Source organism: Balaenoptera ricei, chromosome 20 (assembly GCF_028023285.1).
Source record: "Balaenoptera ricei isolate mBalRic1 chromosome 20, mBalRic1.hap2, whole genome shotgun sequence".
Lineage (NCBI taxonomy): Eukaryota > Metazoa > Chordata > Mammalia > Artiodactyla > Balaenopteridae > Balaenoptera > Balaenoptera ricei.
This window is the reverse complement of record NC_082658.1, coordinates 37,747,216-37,759,571: the sequence shown is the minus strand read 5'-3', so window position 1 is coordinate 37,759,571 and position 12,356 is coordinate 37,747,216.

Sequence of the window (12,356 nt, the reverse complement as noted above, 5' to 3'; positions counted from 1 at the left end):
TCCGTGTCTGTGGGCTGTGGGTCTGAAAAGCACCACGGCTCCTCTGGCAAAGATTCATAAACTTTGAAGGATGAGTCAGTCCTGTTTGCCACCAGCAAGAAGTGCTTGAGCACTAGCTGAATACCTCGTGTTTTAACGGTGCTCATCAAGGAGCCATGGGACTAAGGAGTGTCCAGCTGCTTTGGAAAGGTCCCAGCAATTGCTGGACTGTCCCCATTGTCGCCTCATACCCCTTAAGTCTGGGTGACTTGCAACCCACTTGTAGGCTGGGGCCATTCCGGCTACAGCCTCTCTCCAACCCAGCCCTCGTGCCCATCCCACACTGGAAGGAAGGGAGTGCAGGGTCCACACATCCCCGGCTGGCGGCTTCCCCGGGAGGGACAGAGCGGCTACGAGTTTGGACTTGTGGGGCGATTTGGCAGAGCATTTGTTTGATGACTGTTGATTAAGCCCAGGTGTGTGGGCCTAATGTTTACAGAATCCTGATTGGCTCAGGCTGGAATGAAAAAAATGGATATTCAGGGGAGTAGGGAGGTGGCATGGATAATCCAAAAGCCATTTGTTCAGGGCTTGGAGCCAGAGATAAGGTATTTTTGCCGATCTCCCTAAATCAGCCAGATAGGAATTCTTTTTAATGTGTGCCTACAGTGTACATCGGCTGCTCCAGGGACTGAACCGTCCATGAAACTCAGCTCAGACAGCTGTGGACCATCTGGGGACTCAGGGCAGACACAGAGGATGCCAAGAATGAAAGGGATCTTGAAGATCATTTAGTCCTCCTTGCCCATTTTTCAGATGGGTACCTGAAGGCTCAGGCAGCAAAATGACTTGCTCAAGGTCACTTGGCTGGTCAGTGATGGAGCTAAAGTCAGAATCTGGGGCTCCAAACTGCATCGCTCTGTAAGGTAGTGGTCCTCACACTTTACTGGACATCCAAAAGATCTGGGGAACTTGTTAACATACAGATTCCCAGGCTGTATCCCCAGAAATTCTGATTTCATAGTGGGGAGAAGAATATATGTTCTTAGCAAACCCCTCAGAGGAGTCTGGTGAAGGTGGTCTCCACCATCCTCTGAGATACACTGCTATAATGCAAAGGGCATTTGCTTTTAGACTGATAGAAAAGCACATTTGCACTTCCCAAAGCCACATGAGCAGGCCGGTAGCAGTGCCGGGAACAGGCAGAGATGCAAACAGCTCTGGTTAAACCTAGGCTTTAAAGCAGGTTGCAAGAAACTGGTGTTGTCAGAAGACTTGACAGCACGCTGGTTTCTTTCCTGTGAGGCCATGCAATTTGGATGTGGTGCAGCCCTGGACGACCTTTAGGTCACACATGACGACTCCTTGTCCCTATCTGTAAAATGGCTCTGATAACGGTAGAAGGTAATAATCTGCAGTTCTAGATTATCGTGAGGATTAACACAGTGCACGGGAAACACAGCCCAGCACTCAGTAAATGGCAGGTTCTCTGATTACTAATTGCTGGGGGAGGGAGGGGAGGGCAGGCCTCTGCTTAATGTCTTTATGGAATGGATTTCTGCTCAGGATGTCATTTGAGGACAAGGGTTCTGGTTCTGTAGCTGAAGAAAGGGTACAGGTCCTTCCAGCCCTGTGGGACTGGGATGCAGCCAACCCCTTCTGCAGAGGTGTCATCATGGTTTGTACCTAGCTTGGTGGTGCCTTTCTCTGGCTCTGATCCGTCCCCCACCCCAACTCATGTCCTTGCATCTCTGGGAGGTTTCAGTGATGGGGAAGGTCAGACTGAATAGGGACTCTTTCTCTCCATTTTCTAGGGATGGAGACTGAGGCCCCCTGGAGGCAAAGAAGGCTGGTTCTAGGACCGCCAGGAGCTCCTGCCCCTTCCCCTGACTGTCAGATTTGAGGGCCAGGACTACCAGCCCCAGCGGGCCTGCAGCCCTCCTTGCACTCCCATCTGGGAGTTGGTTCTGCAGGGAACCAGGAAGCTGATGCCTTGGCCAGGGTGTGCCGCTTCCCAGTTCTGGTTCTGGCCAGATTTGCTGCAAATCAGGTCAGCCTGACCTCACCCCTCACCACTGATGCACCTGACGCTGTAAAAACCATTCTGGGCACATTTGGGGAAGAGAGAGAGGGATCAGGGCCTCATCTGGCCCTGCTGTCAGCCTAGCGAAGGGAGGGGCTTGCAGGGTGGGCCGTGGGAAGGCTGAGGGTGCGGTCAGTGCACGTTAGCGTGTGTGTAGGACAGTCTGGCTGGAAGAACACAGCTTCCAAGTTGGGTGAAGAGAGGAGTGGACTGAGTGCCTGGGCTGGGCGGGAGGGTTCAGGAAAATCTAAAGGAGGGGAGCGTGGCCCCTGGCTGTGAGGGCCTGCGGCATCTGTGGCACCCGCCCCGCAGTGAAGGCTTTGAGGGAGCTGGTGTATGTGGCACACGCAGGCGCATGAGCTGTGAGTTGCTGCGCTGGGGTGCACGCCCACACGGGGACAGGGCACTGGCCCAGGACGCCCCAATCTGGGTTCAGATCCCAGCTCTGTGGCCACTGAGCTCTGACCTCAGGCAACACACACCATCTGGCAGGGAGAGCACGGGGTTTCTTCCTGAGGGCATATGTGGGCACGTGGGTACTGGAGTTGAGCAGTGTGGGTGAGGGAGGGCCACAGGTGGGGAGGGATGCCTAGCCCAGCAGTGGCAGAGGAGGGGCACGGGGGAGGGAGCAGCCTATGGCTGGGGAGAGTAGCGGGCCTGGTAAGTGGCTCTAAACAATCCCATCTGCTGTCTGGGCCGGGTGGAATTTCTGATGGTGTCCAGGCTGCCTGCCTGAGGGGGGTGATGGCCCTCCAGCTGCAGCTGCCTCCTGCTGTTTGAAGCTGGGCCCCTCCCCAAGCCCCTGCTCCCCAGCCTGGGGCCTGCATTCCCCAGCTGCTATAGGAAGCACTTCTGAGAAGGGCACTCGGTGAGCCTGTGCTCCTGCTGCCCAGCCTGGAGCCCCTCCCCGGGGGCAGGCCCCTGTCAAACTAGCCCAGCCCCCAGCAACAGCGGGAGCTCCACGCAGGGGTCCCAGAGCACCCCAGCCTGAGGTCCTGGAGGCCCCTGAGAAGAGCCTTCATGCTGCATACTCTCCCTGCTCAGGGCCAGATTCAAGATCATAACCCCAGGGGCTTGCCTGGTGGCGCAGTGGTTAAGAATCCACCTGCCAATGCAGGAGACACGGGTTCGAGCCCTGGTCCGGGAAGATCCACATGCCGCGGAGCAGCTAAGCCCGTGCACCACAACTACTGAGCCTGTGCTCTAGAGCCCGCGAGCCACAACTACTGAGCCCACGTGCCACAACTACTGAAGCCTGCGTGCCTAGAGCCCGTGCTCCGCAACAAGAGAAGCCACCGTAATGAGAAGCCCGCGCACTGCAACAAAGAGTAGCCTCCGCTCACTGCAACTAGAGAAAGCCCGCGAGCAGCAACGAAGACCCAACGCAGCCAAAAAAAAAAAAAAAAAAAAAGATCATAACCCCAGGCCTGACTCCTGGGCCAGGCTCTAGACACAGGCAGTCTTACTGACAGCTGCCCCGACTGAGAGAACGTGATCCCCCTCAGGAACCTGTCTGAGGAGATACAGGTGTCCCCGTTCTACACATGAGGAAACGCACTCAGAGATGTTCCACTCACCCAAGCAGCAGTGATCAGGATGGAAGCCGGGGTTAGCCCGGAGCTCAAGCCCAGACTGCGTTCTTACCCCAGACACAGCGCTAGTAAAAACCAACTTGTGGTTTCCCCTCCACGGGGAGCTTCCTGGCTAGACCCCGCCCCACTGCGCGGCTCCGGTGGGCCCTCCACACTGTGGTCTGACCTCTGAAACAGCTGTGGCATCAGCCATCACCTTGCCCACCGGGAACCTTTGTGTACCCTGCAACCCTACCAGGAGCTAGCCGGGGCCCTGGCCCTGAGGCTGAGGCTCTGGAAGCACGTGCGAGGCAGGATTGGGGAGGGCTTGCCAAATAGTCCGGGTAGGAAGGATGGAGTTGGGATTCTAAGGATTACAGAAGTTTTAAAGCCCTGGAGGCTCTGTGCTTTTAAGATTTTTTTTCTATCATCATTCAGTTGTTTTTGGTTTGGTTTGATTTGGTTTTTTAAAATCAGAGAACAGTATAAGACGGAGGTTAAGAAGAGCATGGACTCTGGGGACAGATTGTTTGGATTCACGTTTTGGCTCTGTCACTGACTGTGTGACCCTACATAAGTTATTTAAACTCTCTGAGTCTTAGTTTCCTCATCTGCAAAATGAGTATGATACTTGCTTTACTGTGGGGCTTTGATGAGATAATGCATGCCACGTGCTTAGAAAGTGTGTGGCACATAGTATGTGCTCATAGATATTTGCTATGACTATTATTAAAAAGTAATTCATGTCAATTATAGATAATATGCATATGCAAAGAGAATATAGAAAATCACTGGCAGAGCTATCATTTTGATATTCTTTATAGGTTATCTGCTTATTTTATAATTTTTAAATTAATGAACATGAATCAAAATTTAAAAGATACAAAAGGATTTACAGAGAAAAGTTTCCTTGATCTGTCTCTTATGACCTAATTCTCCCCAGTGGAAGCCTATATTATCAGTTTCTTATGAATCCTTTCAGAGCCCTTTCCCTCACCCTCTCCATATGTAGACATACACATACCATAATGCACTATAGTACAGAGACTATACTTACTTTTCTGTGCCTTGCATTGTTCCCCTAAGCAATAGGTCTTGGGCATAGAGACATACAGAGATGCCTCATTTCTGTTTACCATTGTATAGTGTTCCATTAAATATGTTATATGAATTCCATAGAAGTGGAATTCATGGAACAGTGGGTGGGTGCAAAGTGTGTGCTAGTGTGGGGTAAGGGGACAGGAGTTGGGACTTCTGTTCCCAGGACCCTCCTCTGCTCTGAGCACCCCTCCCTAATCTTGGTTCCTTGGCCTGGACTCCCTGGGCATGCTCAGATACTGAATTATGTGGCATCACTGACTGACCACCTGTCCCAGAGGCCCAGAGACATCTCCTGTTTCTGCCCAGACTTCAGGGCTCAGCACCAGACCATGCAGGCCCAGCCTGTGGAGGGGCCTTCAGCTTAACTGCCTGAAGGACATGCCCGGGGAGGGGCAGCTGGCCCCTCTTTGCCAAGGAGCTGGACCTGGGTCAGCAAGAGCTCATGCCTGGAGCCAGCCCAGCCTCACTGCCTTGCACCTGAGCTGCCAGTGCCCCCTTCTCCCAGTTTGGGCCATTGCACTTGGTCCCAGGTACAAACACATTCCTGCCAGCCCAGAGGGGCTCCCCAAGGCTGCAGCCCCTGGGTGGGGCAGCGGGGAGCAGCTTCCCCTCTGTCAACTGAGGTCTGATCTCCTCCCAGGCACCTGGGTTGAGTGTCTTGGCTGAGCTGGTAATGCTTGTTGATGGAGAGAGGGATTGTTGTGGAAATAGTCCCAACCAGTTCAGGTAGAGATGGAAAACAGTTGGTTGCCCAGGCAACTGACAACCTTGGTGGAGTAGAGAAAAGGTATTTGTAAGGAAACTGCCATGGTTCTGTCTTTCCTTCTGGTAGGCTTTGCCTAGACTCCTTCCTCCTCCCTTCTTCCCTGGACATGAGCATCAGGCACCCCCAGGCTCTCCAGGGGCGACTCTGCCCCGTTAGGAGTCAATTCAGTTCACAGTTACTGAGTTATTGCTGTGTGCCTGGCTCTATGCTCAGCTTCGGGAATGCAGAAAGGGGGTCAGGCCTGACGGATTAAGAGTGTCAGATCTGGAGTCAGATCAGTTTGGCTGCTTAGCTGTGTGACCTTGAACAAATTCCTCGACTCCTCTGTGCCTCATTTTTCTATCTATAAAGTGGAAATAGCATTAGTAATATGTACCTCTTAGGGCTGTAGAGAGGATGAAAAGAGTTATTAACATGCATAAGGCACTTGGAATAGTGGTTGGTACATAAAGAAGCAGGCGATAAGTGTTATGTTAGCATTATTGCTATTATTACCATCATTCTACCAAGATGAGCCGAACAAATGACATGTTACTCATGCCTGAGGAGCTTCATCTTGGCTCTTTTCAACTGGAAGGCAGAGTTGACTTCTCAGCCCTTTTACAGCAGCCAAGCCCAATGTCTGGGCCTCAGGAACAAAGATGAACAATGGTGTCCTTAGAACTGAATATCTGGGGCCAGTCCTTTCATAGGGTAGGAACCGTATTAATTTCCTTTGAAACTTCTTGCCCTAATCCACACCCAACAGCCCCCATCAGCTATAGACCTGCCCACAGAAGTTGAAGCAAGAGAGAGAAAAATTAGGAAAGAAAATATCTTTTTTCGGTTTTTTTCTTCTATAGATTTTTAAAAGATATTACTGGGGTAGGTGGATTTCTTTTCTGCCCCAGCCTTAGATTGGACTAATTGATGGGGGATGGCCCAGAGAGGTAAGTGGGTAACCCAAGGTCACACAGCCGGGCATGGCAGAACTGAGTCTGCCTCTCCCTCTCTTCCTCCTCCTCTTCTCTTAGGTCCAATAAGGCCTCCTTTTCCCAATGGCTGTGCCCGAGGGTCCTCTCTGCCCTTCCTGACACCCCCCCCCCCGGGAGTGGGCACAGGTGCGGCTGCCCACCAGCTCCCGGTGCCTCGGGAATGAGGCCGGCTTTGTTGCGGCCCCAGCAGCTGTGGCCGTTTGAGTTTCCATTAAGCCGTTTCCGCGCCTTGGTCTGGAGCAGGAGGCTCGGCATTTAAAGGTCACCCGGCTTTTGAAGCTGCAGTGACATTAATAGCTTGGGAAGAAAACAAGACTGTGCGGGGACCGGAGGACAAGGCGCCTCTGTCAGGGCTCCCCCCCTGCCCCCCCTCCCCCGCTGGGTGCTCACGCGCATACACACACACTTACACACTCGGACACACACACACACACACACAGACCCTGACAGCCTCTCTCTGTCTCTTGTCCCGCCCTCCTTTCTCCCCTTTTGGGGCCTCTCCAGCTCAGAAGCCAAGAAGCTCAGGCAGACTTCCCTGTGCCCTGCCCCCATCACGTCTGAGGTGACAATTGGACAAGGATGCAGCTGCCCCAGGCCCAGCAGCCTCTCCATTAACACTGCCATTACCCACTTGAGGTTTCCCCAGGACTTAACCATGGTTACACAAGCATCCCAGGGGTCATATGACCTCATTCTGGCCCTGCTGGCTTTTGCAGCCTGGATTCCTAATGAGACAAAATAAGCCTGGGCCTGGTCTTCTCATACGGGAAATGAAAGGGCTGGCAAGCAGGGTGTATCTTGCTTGCCAGTTCTAATCACTTGGTAGTGGCTTGCCCAGAGCGCTGGGTTGAAAAGGCTTCTGAGGCTGTGTGGGTTCCATAGGACAATACCTAGATGGATTAGTGATGCCTGCCAAGGACACAGGATATAAATTAGTGGCGTGTGTGCCTTGTATTTCGCACCTTGGGAATAAATTATTTTGAAACTCTTCCAGTCTTGGATTCTAAGATCCCTGGAGTGGCTGGGTGGCTCCTCTTCCTTTTAGTCAGCCTGAGAGTGGGGGTGGGGCTGCTTTTTGAGTTCTTGGAGAGAAGCTGATCTGTATGCCCTTTCCTGGGAGCAGCTGTGGCCTGAGCCCTGGGACACCACCTAGTGGCCTGGAGTGGTAGTGCCATTGGGCTGGGCCCAGATCTTATGCAAGAAGGCACAGCGAGTCCCTCTGCAGGCTGTGATCACAGCAATTACAGATAGATCACAAGACCCTGGTCTGTCCCTGTCCCTGGGAGTTTTCAGAGGAGGGAGCCTGGGGTGTGCAGGGACAGAGCTGGCCTCGGGTAGTCACTCCAGAAGAATGGGGATGGGGGGGCCGTGCAGAAAAGTGCTGGCAATTGGGACCTCTGGCCTCCCAGCCCCATACTTCCTCCTGAGGCCTCCTCTTCTAATCCCCACCTTTTGGGGTTGAGTCCTGGTCCTCCTGGGAGGCAGCAGAGTATCAATTCAGGTGATGGAGGGGGTCGACCTCCTGCCCGCTGGAGCTGTCGCTGGCTTGGAAAGAAGACCAGCAGACCAGCCTTGTGTGCCAGGGAGGAGGCCCTCAGGCCAGGTGGCAGAGGGCTCAGGCACCTTAACCGTGTCACTGAGCAGCCTTGGCCTTGGTCGCTTCATCTGTGAAGCGGGGTAATAATGCACACCCTGTATAAATGATAGGTTTGTTGTGAGGACTAAATGAGAATGCAGAGAAGACAGGGCTTCACAGGGAAATGAAGAAAGCACCCCGTCCCCACCGTTAATATGAGCCGGAGAAGGAAGAGAGGGGAAGGGAACCCACAGGTGCTGCGCTCCAACTTCTTTCCTTCCCTTCCTTACTTATCCGCCTGATAAGTTACGTTGGAGCTGCTGTTGGACACCCATGTGGAGGCAGCAGGTCGGCTGTGCAAATGTGGAGTTGAAGGGCGTGTTCCCGGGAGACCTCAGGGCGAGAGACATGTGGGAGCCAATATTCGGCGTGTAGACAGTATTAAAGCTGTGGGACTGGATAAGATCACTCAAGGTTTGAGTATAGCTCAGGAAAAGGGCCAAGACCTGGGCCGGAGACCGCACCAACCTGTCTCGTTGGGTGCTTCCTATGCTGAGGCAGCCGTATAAATTCTGTCACAACACCCCTTCCACGTAGGTATGATCCCAAGTTTGACAGACGAGGAAGCTGAGGTTCAGAGAAATGAAGTAATTTCTCCAAGTCACACAGCCTTACCAGGCCCAGGCAGAATGGGAATCCATTCTGGCTCCTGGGCTCTCACATCCCCCATGTGGGCCCTACCTGGCCCTGCAGGAGACTGGCTGGGATGACCTTGGACAAAGTCGGGAGAATGACTCTCCAACTCTCGGGCAGCTGGCCCACCTCCCTGGGCCAGGCCGGGAGTGACTCAGGCCTTGGCTGTCTACGCACGCTTGGAGGGAAGCTTGGCTGTCTGCCGCCCCTGCCAGGCCTGGATTCCTTTCTGGGGAGGCGGAAGGCCTGGCTCCCTGGGACCTGGGGGAGGACAGGTGTGGGGTTTCTGCTTCCCAGTCCCCAGGTTGCTCACTACCTGTGAGTTCAGGAGAGCCTCTGAGTCTGCCTCCAAGATGTCTAATGGGCTCAGCAGGTTAGATTCACTTCCTTTTTCAGAAGTCAGGGGTTATCTCCCTCTGTTTCCCTGCCAGTGCCCAGCAGCCAGCGTTCAGAGAGGCAGCGGAGTGATTTCCCCAAGGTCACAGAGCCAGTTCTGGGGCAGAGCCAACAGACCCCCTCCCTGCCCTCCCTCCCCCAGTGCCGTCTGGGTCACACTTCCTCTGCTGGAATGTCAGCCAGGCTGTGCCGTCTCCTGAGCCTTTCTGAGGTTCCTCGGCTCCTAGCCCTGCAAACCTGACTTGGCATTTTTGGCTCTTAGGAAATGGGTTCCTAATTCTGGCTTCTCTACACACTGGCTGTGTGACTTTGTACAAGTTACCTAACTTCTCTGAACTGGTTTCCACAGCTATAAAGTGGGGACAATAACATCTATCTCTGGAGTTGTAAAAAAAGATTAAATGTGAAAGCGCCTGGCACAAGCTCGTACACCTAAGCTGCCTGCTTCATTTTTTCATGTGTTTTAAATTTTTTTTCATTTGAGCTGTGCCGGTTGTAGAAGGCAGCCTGGCACGGATGACTCTGACCCTGAGGACAGTCCTTCTCCCTGCTCCCAGCCACGCTGGCCAAACCTCAGCCCTGGCCTCAGCCTCTGCACTTGAGCTCAGCGAGGGCTGTGGAGATGGTCCTCTGAGAAGTGGGGGCCCTCACAGCGGCCCCTCCTGGTGTTAATTGTAGGCAGCCTGGCTTTGGGAGTCCGTGGGTCCTTGCAGAGTCCTATGAAAATGGCATTTCTCTACACTGAATCCTGTTTCCCATTACCGTTTCTGAGCCACTTTCTCCTCATCCACAGAAACGCTCCCTGATGGAGAAGTCAAGGCTTTACCGCTCCTGCCCTGTGTCCTGGGCATCTCCTCTGGTCCTGGGTCTCGTCTCTTCATCTGTAATGTGGAGCAGGCTGTAGAGTTGTCGGCCGTTTTCATGTCGCGGCAGACACACAACGTGCTCTTTTTCAAGGCTTTGCACCTGGGGTAAATGGAAGCAGCTGCTGCGGCCCAGCCTCCCCTGGGGCCGTGAGGATCAGTATCTCCTTCCCGAGGGCTGACAGAATTTTGGGGGTTGATGCTGGGGAAGGATTGCCTAGAATCCCCCGCCCCATCCACTCCAGGAGCAGCTTGGCTGGCATACCAACTGCCCCTGGCTCTCTGCCGGCCTTGTGGGGCAGTGGGAACAACAGTCACGCAGCTAACCACGTTCCAGGCACTGTGCTGAGGATTATCCTGTTTAAGTCTCATGGAAGCCCCATTCGTATAGGTGAGGGATTGGGCACAGAGAGGACAGGGGACGGGTACCAGGTCCCACAGCTGGAGCGGCAGAGCAGGAGTTGCAGCCTGGGGCTGAATCAGGGCACTTACTTAAATGGTAGGAGGGCAAGAAGGTTTCTTGGGGGCTTCCCGACACTCAGGCCCGGGGCCCGAGGGACCTGTAAAGAGGGCTGTTAATGGGGAAAACGTGGACCCCATCATCTTCCATCTTCCTCTGTCAGGGGTGGATCAGGTCCTGGCCTCTTTCTCCAAGGGGCTGCCCTTGGCAAAGTGAGGGCCAGGTCCCTCAATCTCTCTTACGAAATTACTCGAGGGCGAGGGCGAAGGTGGTGAAGGTGGCCGACTCCAGAGGCGTTAGCACAAGGCACTGACCCCCATGTGTGATGACACCAGGACAGGAGATTGCAGCCCAGGGCACGGCTTCTGGGGCCTCCTGGCCCTGAGGTCCTTGTTAGAAGCCTCAGGGCAAGTTTCCAGAACGCAGGACAAAGGCAGACACCAGGGTGGAGCCCCACTTTGGAGGGTGTTTTGGCAGCATCCTCTGACCTTACAGTGTGTCAGGGCGGGTGGAAGGTGTGGGTGAGGGGAGTTGGGGTGTCTAAAGCCAGCTGCGGGAGGCCACGTCACACTTGACTCCCCTCCCGTGTTCATCCTCATAACACATTTCTTGGACTGATCATTTGAGGTCACTCCTCTGTGCTTCCTTGTGCACTGGCTTTGGCCTCTCTGAGCTGTGACTCACTCATCTGGGAAGCGATGGGGTGGAGGAGGTTGGATAATAAATCATACTTCACCCAGTCATCAGAATACTACTCAGGCATTAAAGACCACAAAGGAGATCTCTATGTTCTGACATGAGAAGATGGCTACAATCAATAAGTGGAAAAAAGGAAGTTGCATAGTAGAATTTATGGTCTGATCACATTTCAGTAAAATGAATTCATACATATGGTAGTATGTGCATAGATAAATGTATCTGCATGTAGATATTCCAGTGTTAAGAGGTTTTCTCTGGGGGTGGGAGGGGATTATAGTTTTGTAACATCAGTGTCCGGAGGCTGCATGGGGCCCATGTGCTTCTGGTTTCCTGCCCTTGAACACAGCCCGCCTCCCTGGGACTAGGCAGACACCCACGCAGCAAGCCCCAGAGCATGAGCCCCGGACAATTTCCACGTCCCTCGAAGGAGGTGGAGGTTTGAAGGAGATAAGAATCTCAGCATGGTGACACTGGAAGGCACTGGGGGACAGTATGAAGCCCCATTTTTACCTGTGAGGGGACTAACCTTTAGGGACAGAAGGAATCAGTGGTAGTGATGTGTCTTCTGGCCTCAGGGTGAGGGAGGGCGCTTCCACTGCACCTTCCACACCCTCTGGTCTGATCTTCCTTTCATCATCAGTTAACTGTGGAGATCATGGCAAGGAAGATCATCATGCTGATTTGCTCACACCAGCTTTTCTCTATCATCTGTTAAGATGATGACCCCAAGTACTAGAAAAGGACTTAAGAATATCCTTTGCTGGAACAGTCCCTTAAAAATAAAGCTGCCGCTTTTCTACAATTAGCAAAATTACCATACATCCTGGGATAAGCATGAGAAGGTCCGAACTTGATGTTTTTAGACACATTCAACTCTCAGTTACCTGCACTAGCAGAAGTGCTACCTTGGAAGTGATTTACAGGCCTGGTTCTGAGTGGGCTGCACCGTGTTCTGTTGCAGATTTACTGGAGCTCTGCACAAGTGGATGCCATGATGGTGGGGCCCTGAGGTGAGGGAGCTAAGGAAAGCAGAGACCGGATGGGGCTGGAGACCAGAGGGGGAGGACATTGCCTATACAGAGCCCCTCCTGCCCCAGTCAAGTCTCTAGGAGTCCTTGGCAGTGTGTGTAGTGGTTGAGACCAGTGGCTCAGGGGCCATAGTGCTGGGTTCAAATCCCCGCCTCGTCCACTTTCT